This window comes from Passer domesticus, chromosome 6, assembly GCF_036417665.1.
Source record: "Passer domesticus isolate bPasDom1 chromosome 6, bPasDom1.hap1, whole genome shotgun sequence".
Lineage (NCBI taxonomy): Eukaryota > Metazoa > Chordata > Aves > Passeriformes > Passeridae > Passer > Passer domesticus.
Window position 1 is genome coordinate 46,853,060 of NC_087479.1, and position 11,817 is coordinate 46,864,876.

General features: G+C 49.1%; 1 long non-coding RNA gene across 1 annotated transcript; it reads left to right on the forward strand.

Moving 5' to 3' along the window:
* The first annotated feature begins 5,590 nt into the window (after window positions 1-5,590).
* Window positions 5,591-11,817, forward strand: LOC135303420 (uncharacterized). The gene is made up of 3 exons (XR_010364907.1): window positions 5,591-6,589; window positions 11,255-11,289; window positions 11,805-11,817. It is a non-coding gene; the product is annotated as an uncharacterized LOC135303420 (long non-coding RNA).

Genomic DNA, 11,817 nt, shown 5'->3' on the forward strand with positions numbered 1-11,817 from the left:
CTAGCACAGTAGCTCCAGGCGATGAAACCAGTTGGAGGCTTTTCAAGTTGGGTGGTAAGATTTACTGTTTTGCAAAAGTCAGGGTTGCAAAATGCAAATTTGGATCTGTGCTTTGATTATTACCTTCCCGAGAGAGGAAGAGAGCAAACTCTGGCTCTGTCTTTACTTGTTCCTAGCAAGGGACATGCAATGTGCAGAGGATGCAAGTGTAAAAAATGCTGCGCTGAGAGCAGAGAAGGTTTGGAGTTGATTACTTTGGTGAATTTTGGTTGAGGGGTTTATGGTTTGACTCCAAGATCTCAGCTAAGGCTGCTGAAGTGAGCTGGAAAGGATGGCATCAATGCCTGCCTTGTCTGGGGCAGCCTGTGAGCTGCCCAGACACCATGCAGGTGCTTACTGCCTCTTGGCCTTGAGGCATTTCATCCCGTTTTCCAGCTGACTTCTCAGGTTTTGCTTTTTCCCAGGCTTTCAGGAGCCTTTAAATGTGAATGCCATGGCAGCTGGGGAGTTAAACATGTTCCCAGGAAGAAGGGGACACGTGAGAACAGCTTCCTGGAGGTCTACAGAGCAGCTTTATGCCCAGGTTAAGCTTGGGCTGTTTCATATGGCATTTGAGATGCTGGTGAGCCACTCCACAAAGCCATCTCTGAAGGCAAATTCCTTCTGTTTCTCCCTGCTGAGCCTTGTTGCCCACTGACTGCTCTCTGATCTGAGTTACCCCCTCATGGATCAAGGTAGCAAAGCTCTTCCTTCATCCATCAGAGGTCTGGCCCATCTGATGAGGCTGATTCTTGTGGGAAGGAGGGCATGTGCTGGTGCTTTGGAGTGGGTGTCAGAGGTGAGCTCTCCATTTGCTTTCTTCCCCTCCCTGATGACTGGTGAGGTCCTGCCTGGCTCTGCAGGACATGCTGTTCCTTATTGCAGCGCAGACCTCCGGGAGGATTTGGGGTAGCTGCTCAGCCCTTCATACAGATACCCTAATGCAGTTAATTCCTCTTTGACTGACAATTTCAATGTCTCAAAATGCCCTCATTTTTTTGGAGTGCTAGTGACTTTGTGGGCCCCCAACACTGAAGATGTTGCTGGGGAGAAAAAAAAAACGACCAACCAGGCAATCACAACCCAACTGGAAACTGAAGAAACCCCATGTTCTGAATATTTTAACAGACTTCAGAAATGCCCAAGGACACATTTTACCCTGCTCTGCCACTGTCACCACTGAAACCACACCAGCCTAATGCATGTATTTGCAGCACACGCTGTATGAATGATGCAAAGGGCTGGCTTGTGTTTGCACATGCTGAAGCAGGGAGTGCCCAGATCCATTCCTATTTCTTAACAAAGATGCAGAGTTTCTGTTCTTACAGGCTAAGAGGGGATAAGACAGGCAGATGTTTCTACCAACCAAGTTTCACAGAAGGGATGACACACTAGAGACCTCCATGGAAATGTTGGTTGACTCCCTCCCGCCAGATACCAGGAGGAGAACAGCGGTGCCAGGAAGCTAAATGCAGGTGTGTGTAGGGAATGTGGTCATCAATAAGAGAATGCTAGTTTGTTGCCTTTTATTCTCCTTTCTTTGCCTCTGAACTGTGATTTCGTGAAGCCACAACCAGGAGAAGCTGTTGGCACGCTGAGGCTCCCCAGCCGCCTTCCAGGATTCAGGTAGGTGAACCCAGAGCCTGGCAACTGTTTGCTCTCCTTGTTACCTGAATGGCTGCTGCAAGAGGTGCATCACTGTGCATGCAAAGCCTGCACCAGGGCACTTCTGGGGAGAGGAAAGGCAACCAAGGACAGAGATCCTGAGCCCAAGTGCCAAGAGGATGGTGTTAGAGGAGCCTGGGGGAAAAGATAGTCTCTGCTCAGCCCCTTTGGGCTGTTTCATATTCCCCAGGATCCCATTATCACCAGTAAAATGATAGTGGTCTGCTGATAACTCAGAGGAGCTGGTTATAAAGTTTAAGGCTATTCTGATCTCTTCCTGACTGGCTGTGTAAAACAGGTCATTGGATTTTGCCCAGGAACTGAAAATAATTATATATATATATATATGTATTTATATTCTGTCCTTTCTCTGAATGTACTTACTTAGCTGCTATCTGATCTGCCTTTTTATTGACAGCTACTTCAATTAACTTGGAAAGAGTGTTCAATGAACTTAGGGCATCTACTCTAACCTTGAACTGCTGAATAAACCCCCCTGCAGAATCCCTCTCTCTGGGGTGGGATGAAGAGCAGAAAGGGCATAGGGGAACTGTATAAAATTTACTTTGCTTTCTTAAATGGCTTTTGTGATTCCCATTTCCCCTCTGCCCTGAATCATGGTAAAAGGTTTATAACTGAATGCCACAGAGCAGAAAAACACTTCTGCACACTTTCCCAGTCAGCTTAATACATTTTTCTGGATACCTTCAATTATTTCAAGGCTGTTATTTGTAGAAGCAAACAAACCCAATGCCAAACCCAAAATATCTATATCATGCAAAAGAGTAAAAAATGTTTTGAAAGCATTCAAACATGACTTTGGAGAGGAGGGGGTATAAAGAACGACTCGGACTGTGAGCTCAAGTAAAATACATTTTCCTCATAACTAAATTCACTCTGGATAGCTGAACCATTTAAGAATGACAGAGAGTCTCAGTGAAACTTCCTCTGCAGCTCTACCATGAAGGTGTAAGTGCAGTCATGGGCAAGTCTGGGTGAGGAAGGACCTCGGGAGCTCCTCTTGCCCAACTCCAGGGCCAAAGCAAAGTCTGCTTTGAAAGTAGATCTGTTTGTTCTGTTTGAGAGTAATAGGGATAGGCATTGCTTTATCTCAGAAATTGGATCTCTCTTGGGCACTTTTATGGGAAGGATGTAGCTGATTTTATTTACAAACTCTGTAGTCTTTAATGAACATGTAGGATTTCAGCCTTCCAGGGCTGTAGAGGTTTTCGGATGAACTTTTCCAGTGCTATTTCAGCTTGCTGGCTGAGTATTAGCCAGCCATGGAGGCAATGATCCATGAAAATGCTGCCTGCTGACTGGTGTGCTATGAACACAGGGAAAGGATATTTTAAAAAAACCAACCAAACAAAACACACACACCAGCCTTTGACCATGGTGCACATCTTCATGCAGTTTGTAAAATTATCTGGGCTAATGTGAGTGCATATTGTGTGTAAGATCATCTCCCTTGAGTGCACTGGCTGCTGCAATAGGTCAACCAAAAGCCAGAAAAGATGAGAAGAGTTGATTACAGCTTCACTGCAACACAATAAATTCCTGTGGCCCTTCTCAAGCAGCCAGTCTGGGTGTTCCTACTTAGCAAGAAGAAATGTGACATTGGGCCAGGCTACCTATGGAAACCTGTCTAGATCTCTGCCCCAGCTTCTAGTTCCTGTTCAAGGAGGGACGCTGGTTTGCTGTATGCTGTCACAGTAAAAGCATGCCAGGCTCTGGCTTGAGGTCAGCTGGCAGAGGGACATTCTGTGGTTTGAGACCCTGGTTCATGTCTGTGACCCCATGTGTGCTCTTTAGCTTTGGTGCTGTCTCCTAACCTGGTGGGAGAGAGGGGCTTCTCTGACAGGTGCTTGCTGCACCCTCACCTAATGAAATTGGGTGGCTTTTGGCAGCTGGGCAGGCACAGCTGGGATCATCTCCCCCTCATCTGGTCTCTGTGATCAGTAGGGAGTGTGAGGCACTTGGTGGTGTTTGCTGTGGAGCTCAGAGGAGAGCCCCAGACACCTTGCTGCTGGTGCAGGGACAGCAGATGATGCAATAATTATATATCCTAGAGCAGGAGCATCTAAAATAGCCAGAGACAAAGCTGATGAGGAAAATGTGGCAGGTTGTGAACGAAACTGCTGCGTGATGGAATCAAGAGGAGAAATAAAGGCTTGACACAGAATGTGTGAAAAGCAGGGTATGTGGCTAAGCTATGAAACAAATGCTGGAGAGGCCTGTAGTTACATGCTAAACTGGATAGAGAGACCCACAAGGGGAAGAAAGGACAAACACAAATTGGGCTGTGGGGAATGAGCCTTGGTTGTGAGCCAGGAGTCAGCAGAGCAAATGTAAGAGGTGTGCATCAGACAAGCCCTCTTCACCAAGGGATGAATAAGGTACCCTCAATCCCATGGGAGGAGGGATCCAGATCATGCTGGGACTGGAAACGAGATGGATGACATGGACATGAGTTGACAGAGGCAGCCCATGGGATGCAAAGATGTCCTTAGGGACAGTACTGAGCAGAAAGGCCATGCTCCCAGGTGATGGTGGTGGGGAGGACAGAGCATGGACGTGACACATGATCTGAAGATGGGTGTTGTCTGGAGCTGTTGCTTGACAGGAACTGAGTGGATCCTGCAGGCAGTAATGTTTGTTTCTCATCCATTTGCAAATGGAGCTGCAGCAGAGAGGTCTGATTACCTGCCCTTCCCATTGCTTGTACCAGCTGCACGTTTGTCAGGATGCTTCCAGTGAAACCTGAGGGATGTGAGCACTCCCCTGGCCCAGCAGCACTGCTCTGGTGGAGGCTGTGCAGCCCTGCAAGATGCTCACTCTGCTCCTGCCAAATGGCTGGCAGCACGTGGGCCCACGGGAGAGCTCAGTCCACACCTGCTGGGAACACCCTGCTGTAAGCCCAGGCTCTGCGTGCACTTGGGCACACAACCACACACACACACGCTTTCTTTTGAGCTGATTGATCCAGTCCTTGGTGTGACAGGCCTGAGCTGCAGCCCCCATTGGCTGGACAGTCTGTAGCTGGATCCAGGCGGGCACAGGGGGCTGGTGAAGGCCATTGCCAAACTGGGCCCACCACAGGCATGAAAAGAGAAACAGCTGGGAGCCTCCCCTCCCATGCATCCCCACTCTGCTGCTAGTTTGGGCAAATGTGGTATTTCTTGGAGGCATGCCCAGCTGGTGGAGAGCTTGAGGGAAAGGAGCCAGTGGAAGGCAGCAGAACTGCTTGGTGGTTCCGAAAGCACAGCGTGAACGCTGCTTTGCCGTGTTAGTGCTTTGGGCAGAGCTGCAGGGGGTGTGGAGGTGATGATACCGGGTCTGGCCATGTGTTCCCATGCAGCTGCTGCTCTCCTCAGCAGCACGGGGTGCCCACCCATCTCCCCACCCCACCCAGCAAACTCCCACATGGTGCTGGGGTGCTGAGGATGGATGTACTGTCCCCCCCCCCCCACCACCTGACAAATAACAAAAGCATTGGCTGGAGTGGGCTGGTGGGTTGCAGGAGGGCGGCAAGGGGATAAGCTGCAGGACAGCTAGAAAAGGCAAGCTGGATGGGAGATTTTTAGCTCATGCATGTTACCTGGTGCCTGGGAAGCTGCAGCACTGTGCTCCCACTCCACGGCTTTGAAAGCTTTCTCTACATCCTCGGATGGGGACCCTTTCTTGCAAGCAGCAGGGAAAGAGTGGGCAGGAATCAATCTGTGAGCTGAGCCAAAAATATCGCCTGCCCCACAGCTCCTGGACTTCTTCTGTGCTCCTACAGGCGGGGAGGAAGGGGGTGCTGGAGCTGCCAGGCACACAGGAGGGCACACGCTCTGTTGCTGGGGAGCCCTGCCAAGGGAGAGGGGCAGGAGGGAGGGGACGGGAAGCTGAAGCCTGGGATATTTAGTGAAATGGAAACCGTGAACCAGAGGGTTGTGTGAGGCACTGCAATCCTCTGCTGGAATAGTCAGGCAACTGTGGAGAGTGCTCTGGCAGCAAAACCACTCCAGGCACCCAAGCTCCAGCCAGCTGGGGTTGCCCTCCCTAAGAAGTCCTGACTTAAATAACGATTTCATGTCATGCTAAGAAAGGCTTGCGAGCTCTTTTGCTGCATTTCTGCTCTCTTGCTTTTTGCTCCAGGTCCCCTCCAGCCCTGGTGTGTGGCAGAGCCCCAGCAGTCTCAGTGAGAGGTGGGTGTGAGGCACACAGCACTCACACACAGATGCATTTAAGGCAACATGTGCCAAGTGCCTGTGCCTTCTTATGTGCCTGTGGCTGCTGGTTTCCAAGAGCCTGGATGTGGAAGATCCACAGCCCTTCCCACAGCTCTCACCCTGCAGCACAGCCAAAACCCTTTGCATGTGGAGGGGCAGCTGGGAAGAGCCCCTGGCCAGGGGGGAGAGTGGAGGTCACTGCTGTGTGCTGAGGCTGTGAGATCCAGGCTGCCACAGCCAGGTTTTTAGCAGTGATCATGTAACACGGAGCTGTGGGAGCCCCCAATTTTTTTCTGTGGTGCCTTTGCCTCAGATACCCCTCTTTGAGCCCTGCCTGCCTGTAAATATAGAAACATAAGCCCTGGAGATTTTTTTTCTCCAAACATGTCCCTCCCATCTCAGCATCATCTGTGCAATTCCTCCAGCTGCTCCTATACATGGTATGACCTTTTTTTTCCCCTTCCCTTGCTTCCCCCTCCATCTCACCCCTTCCCCGCCCATCCCTGCTCCCTTCCCTGCCCAGCACAGGGAGCCTGGGGCCAATCAGCTCCTCCAGACGATCAAATGTCACTATAAGTTGAGAGCTGCATCACCTTGGGACGCTTGCAGATCCCAGCCTGCCCGTCCCCTCTGACAGGGAGCTTGGTGCTTCTCTCCACTCCTCCCAGGTAAGTGGGATCCCTGGCAAGGGGGGCAACACTACACAAGGGATGAACCTTGGTTTGAATGGAGAAGCACCAGGGCAGGGTTGGGGTCCACAGGATTTGGGATCTGATACAGGATCCCAAGGAAAAGGCACTTGTAGGTCTGAGCTTTAGCTGGGCATCTCACAAGTCTCATGTCACCCGCAGAGGTTTGGGTGCTTGGAACTCTCAAGGATTAGTAGTGGGAGAATAGATCCTTCCAAACCAGGATTTGGGAAATTATCTCTTGGGGCAATCAGGGAAAGTTCCCTCTAGCAGCAGGAAGAAAATGCTGACCTTCCCTGCCCTGTCACCTGGAGAAATGGATGGCTGAGGCAGGAGGTATGAAGGGCAGACCATCAGGGAGCTTCTGGTGCATGAAGAGGGCTGTAGGTATAGAGGGAGATCCAGGAAAAAAATATGTGGCCAAGGAAAACTGTCCCCTCCCACAGGAAAGAAGAAAATTGAGTTTTGCATGGTCAGGCTAGCAAAGTGAAGGAGTTTGAAGTCATGAACATGGAGAGCATCCCATCACCACTCTGAATTTAACCCCCTCCTCCTGCCCCTCTGCACGCACAAGGAATTTCTCTCACAATTTTCTTATTTTCTGTGAGAGTGGAAAGTTTTCCATGAGCATATTTATATTTCTTGGATCAGCTTCTTGCTGTCAGGTGGTGGATATCCTACAGGGGCAGCAGGCACAGCAGAACAGGTGACTCCAACAATTTGGCTGGGAGCTGTGCTGCTGGTGTGGGGCAGCTCCAGGGGGCTGTGGGTGACTGCCAGGGCAGGCTGCCATCCCTCAGGGAGGCAAGACTCAGGGAGCTGGTGGGGTCCCCAGGAGATGTTCAGGAGGCACCTGGCTGAGTGCTTTAGGGGTTACAGTGCGAGTGCCTGGTGGATGGCTGGACTGGATGATCTTGTTGGGTCTGCTCCTACCTTGGTGATTCTAAGACCAAGGAAAGGCAGGGGATGTGAGCTGAGCACAGTCATTGGCTTTTTGTTCTCTGTCTCGGCTTTGTTATCCTTAGAAAACCCCTTGCAGGGATTAGGCAGCTCATACTACCCTGCAGACAAGAATAAAGGGTACATTTTGGGACAGGGAGTTGGGATTTTCCTATGACCCTGAAGCAGTGCTGGAGTCCTGCTACTCTGTTTCAGCACCAGAGAGAAGTATATGCATATGTTTACATATTTACTAGATATATTATATATAATACTCCTCTCTTTTAATATGATATGTATGTATATGAAAAAAATCCATGCAGTGGGTTTGCAGTGGCTCCTGCTGGGAAAGAGTGGCTGTGTGGTGTTTGGTGGATCATGGCCCCAGTCCTTGCCCCAGAGCTGTCCCTGCCAGGTCCCATTGCCCATGCATGGCCACTTCTGTGCTGCCCCCTTTCCATATGGCTCTTGCCACCTTGCCTACCTTGTATGGCCTGGCTTGGAGGGGATGATTGATGGGTGGGTTATTTCCAGGGATGGCCTGGAGGTGCAAGGCAGCCCACTCCCCCTCCCGGGTGCATTCCCAGCTGCTAAGAGGCTTCTTGGGATGTGCTGGCTCTGCTCTTTCAGCTGAGGCCAGGAGCACTTGGGGCCAAAAGGGACATGGTATTCCTGCCCACCTGGGGCTAAGGATCGGTGTATTTGTCCTTCCAGTGACCTGCTTGGCTTGAGCAAAATGCAGAATAACCTTTGCTTTCACCTTTAGGGGGTGGGAGCAGGCAGGAAGTTTTCTGTCTGGTGAAACTTTCCCATGTGTTTTGATTTCCTTCCAAAGGGTGGGCAGAATTAACTAATTGATTTTATTACATCCTTAAACCTCAGTCAAGACCAGAATCCGTTTTTCTGCCACTATACAAACAAAGCCCAATTATTGCCTGAAGGTGCTAACAGCCTTAATCCTGGGCTGCATTTGCTGTGTGTAAAGTAATTTCCACCAAAGGCTAATCCCGAGCCAGCTGGAGACTTTCCATTGCCTTCGGGCAAACTTAATCCTAGTTGCAAAAACTGCCGCTCTTAACAGATTGCTTTCTTTATTGCCTTTTGGATGTAAATATAGTCCAATTTTCCTGGCTGCTTTGATGAGAGAGTTAGCTATGTGGATAGTGCTGGGCATCAAAGAGCCTTTCTAGTCTTTGGTGGCTGTAGCTATGCCAGTCTGCATTTTGCCCCTGGCTTTAAGGGACCAGATGGCTTTTGAATGCCATGAAGTGGACAGACACCTTGCTCTTCTTGAAACTAAACCTTTTTGCCTTTCCAGCCAGGGCAGTGGCAGTCAGGTACTGCCTTAAATGCCAGCTTCTCCTGACAGAGGGACCAAACCTGGCTGAATGGTTGGCCCTTGCAAGGCTGAAATCAGTGATCTTCCCCTGGATTTTTTTGTCCCCCCTGCCCTCGCCTATGGGGTTCCTGCATCTGGCTCATCTTTGTACAAAGTCTGCCAACGCACTTGTTATTAATTCATTTTATCTGGGGCCAAGAAATCCCCTCAAGGTTGGGGTCTTATGGTGTTAGGGATGCTGGCATTCTCACTCTGCTTTTATAGCACACGGACAGATGCCATGCAAAATCCCATTCGCATTTGCAGCGCTTGGATTAACAAATATGGAAGGGGGCAGGGGAACAGCCACTGTGACAACGCTCAGCAAGATGTCCTTAGAGCTAAATTGGGGACGAGATGAGCTCATTCCAATAACTGCTAATGGAAAGCCTGATTGCAAAGGCTCCCATTGACTTCAATTGCCTTGGAAAGAACAGCGTGCACTGCGCTACGTGCCTGCCCTGCACTGAGCAGACACTCTCTGTCTGCACACAGAGGGTTCTCGAGCTGATTTCTTCACCATCTAGTGGTATTACTCTTCTTCTTACTAGAATGAGAGTGGACTTTAGCCCACAGCCTTTAAAAAGTCCTATTTTATTTTATTATTATTTTTTTTAATCCTCCACCTTGGGAAGAAGGAAAGCTGCATTTATAGAGGCTCAATCCATGGGAGGATTGGCCATTGCCCTGAGTCTTTACAGAACATGTATTTTGGAAGAAGCCAACAGCTGGGCTGTAGGCAGGTTCCCTCTGCAGGCTTTTGCCTGGAGAAGCTCTGCTGTCCTGTTGCTTAAAACAACATGCTGTCAAGCATTATTACTAATAGCTTGAATAATTTTTGAAACCTGAAATGAGACTGCTAACATGATAGCCCACTGAGGAAATAGCAAGTGCAAGTCTTCATCCTGAAGATTTTATGAAATCTAGACTGAAAAGACCAGGGGAGAGAGTGTTGTAACATTCAAGTAATTAACAGAAGAAGCAGTGTAAATTGGTGAGCAGAAAAGACTTTTAAAAGCTGAAATTCCTCCCAAACACAAAATTCCCCCTGTTCCTTCTGCCTGGTAGAACTAGAGTCCCCAGAGTCATCCTTGGGATAGCTGTTGCAACCAAGGAGTGGGCAACCATAGCTATGAAGTTAAAAGCAGCCTTGGGACCAAGAGACCACTGAACCCAAATCTCAGGTGACCTGGCTGTAGATTACCCCTCCTATCCAGCACCTCAGGTCAGGTCATAACACAGACACTGCTAGCACCACTTCCAGGGCAATGCTGAATTTCTGGAAAAGAATAAATGGGAAACTAGAATAAAAAATGTTGGCTGTTTATCTCTCCTTGCAACATGGGGGTTTTAAATCCTGTTGATGTTAATGTATGGTGCCCAAGGTCATTGCTGGGGAATGGAGAGAATCCCTTATAGGGCAGGGCTGGAGCCTGTGGGATTACTGCCTTCCTCTGAAATAGAAAGCTGCTGAGCTGCAGTTGTTCCTTTTGAACCTAAGTCAGCCCACCTGCTCCTTCAAGACATCTCTCATATATCAGCTGAATAATGAAGTCATGAAAGTTAGGGTTTGGGCCAGCAAGGAGAAGCCTGGCTTTCTAATTTAAGATCTGCTGTGGATTTGGAGAAAGTTTTGGGGCCTTTCCTCATCTCTCCCCTGGCCTCAGGGCAGCTGATGCTGTTAGGAAAGCCAGTGTTGCATTATATAGAAATGGTTATATCAATGTGAACTGCCTGACTAGGCAGGTGGCTGGTTTTCATCTTAAACTATTCATCAAATTATTGTTCACTCACTCATCAGTTGTATAAACCAGACACACTTTTGGGTGCTGACAAATAAGTACTTATCTCTAGGTTTATTGGTAGCTTCAGTTATTTTTGTAACTGAATGAGGCTTTGGAGCTGGCACCTTCTAACCTATGACAGCACAAAAGAAGGAAAAATTCCTCTGATCTTGCTGGAGCAATGGAAATGTCAGATGGGTGCAGGAGGACACCCTGGCCTTGCCTGTCTCCCTGAGCTCTGGGGATTTTGTAATTCAAAGCTGGGACTAGGCAGCCCCTGGGAAGCAGTGGGATATATCTTTCCATATGATCTTTCTCTCCCCCGCCCTTTGTCCTCTGATATGGGTGGCAAAGGTTTGTGCTTCTCCCAAAATGTCAGTGTTGGTGGGGAACTGGTTGGTGTGTGGGAAAGCAGGTGCTTGGCTTTTTTTGTCCTCAAATGCCAATCCATCTGCTTCTGTCTTGGTATTTTTTATGAGGTGCACTCACTAATAACACCTTTTTTCTTCTTCTTGTTTGTTTTCCTTTTCTTCTCTTGTCTAGAAACTAATCGCCAACATGTCTGATACCGAGGAAGTGTAAGTAGAGAGAAAGTTGTCTGCGTGTTTACCTGCTCAGCTTGGCTCCCCACAGCACAGCCAGGGCATCCCTGCAGGGTGCTGCTCTGTGCTCAGCCTGACCCCCCCGAGGCAGTGGGGAAGGATCATCTTGACTCAGAGTATCAAGGAGCCCCCTGTCCAACACAGGACACCCCCAAACACCTCCACCCTGCTCAGCCTGCCCTCTGTGGCTGTGGCACTGCACCTGGAGGAGGGGGAGTAAAACCCACACTGCAGTGCTTTCTGCCTTGGTTTAACAAATCTGGAGTAGTATGACCAAACCCAATGGGATCATTTGACATTTTTGCATCAGTAGCACAGAAGGGAGATTTAGGGCAGTCATGGGATCAGAGAAATCATGGACAGACCTGCAGACAACAGAATTTAAGCAACATTGCATTCGTTTGCTTTAGTGTATAGTTTAAAGCTTGACATCAGTACAGAGCAGGAGAAATACTTACCTCGTTTCAATATCCTTTTTTCCTCTCTCACAGGGAACAAGGAGAG